This window comes from Mus pahari, chromosome 4, assembly GCF_900095145.1.
Source record: "Mus pahari chromosome 4, PAHARI_EIJ_v1.1, whole genome shotgun sequence".
In the NCBI taxonomy this organism is placed as follows: domain Eukaryota; kingdom Metazoa; phylum Chordata; class Mammalia; order Rodentia; family Muridae; genus Mus; species Mus pahari.
In genome coordinates this window covers 133,875,659-133,876,857 of record NC_034593.1, presented here as the reverse complement: position 1 = coordinate 133,876,857, position 1,199 = coordinate 133,875,659, and the positions used below count along the sequence as shown (strand labels likewise).

At 41.1% G+C, this 1,199-nt stretch overlaps 1 protein-coding gene across 1 annotated transcript in view; it reads right to left on the bottom strand.

Annotated features, from left to right (window-relative positions):
- Gng5 (G protein subunit gamma 5) overlaps positions 1-1,199 on the bottom strand; it is a 6,153-nt gene that overhangs the window by 4,213 nt on the left and 741 nt on the right. The window lies entirely within an intron of this gene.

The following is a 1,199-nucleotide window of genomic DNA, read 5'->3' as shown; positions in this document are numbered from 1 at the left end:
CCGTTTAGGAGTTGAAAAAAAAAAAAAAAAAAAAAACACCCAGCGTTCTAAATAGCAACCTTGAAACTTAAAATGGAATGAATGACTGCTAGTATCCAAGCCACAGGAACAGTCACTATCTACTATTCAGGAGGTTGACACTGCAAAACTATTAGTCAGGCTTCCAAATGTCCTGACCTACCTCTGAGAGTTTGATAAAGAAAGCACTTGTAATAATCACCTAAACGAATACAATAGTAAGTTTATGCTAGCTTTAAAATGTCACACACAAAAAGCTCCTAGCATAGGTGTGGTACATGGATGATATCAAATGGCACCTAACCTAATTTTGGAACCTAGAAAAGACATGTAAAGTTCCCAAGTGAGATGTGCCTTGCCATGGAAACTTCAAAAACCTGTTTCTCTGTGGTGGCTCAAACCATCCCAATCAGAAGCCTTCAGAAGAATTAGGACACAAGGCAAGAGAAGCTAGGAGGTAGCCACAGAGCGGGTAGGGTTTTCAAAGAAAAGGAAGTTCTCTGGGAGCTCACAGCTTTGGGCCACTAGGGCTAAGTACCACTACTGTAATTACTACATTTACCTGTGTTTCTTTCTTTCCCCAACTCACTAATTTTTTCCTTCCTGGCTTACTTTATGATAGTTAATATATATGAATGATGATGATCAATAGATCGCTTCGAACTTCAGAGCTCTAATCTGGCCAAGACTAAGTCACTTGGATGAAAAGTGAGAATATGATTAGAGTCCAAACCGAGACTTATTGTTTATTTGTTTGTTTTTGAGACAGGGTTTCTCTGTGTAGCCCTGGCTGTCCTGGAACTCACTCTGTAGACCAGGCTGGCCTCGAACTCAGAGATCCACCTGCTTCTGCCTCCCTCCCGAGTGCTGGGATTAAAGGAGTGCACGCCCGGTGGGCGTCTCCCTACCCTCCTCCTACGGTTACCACAAGGAAGTTGAGTTTTCTGACATTTCTACTTGGAAGAAAGCTAAATAGAAGCCTTCTCCAAAAGCACGTTAGAAATAAGGACTAGCCTGCTGAATATAAAATCAAATCACCTTGCAAACTGGACGGTTCTAGCAGGGTGATTTATATTCTTGTTTCTTTTTATAATCACCGGGAAGTGTTTCACTTGTAACCCGACCTATTACGTCAGAACGAGGCCAATCCGTTTAGGAGTTGAAAAAAAAAAAAAAAAAAA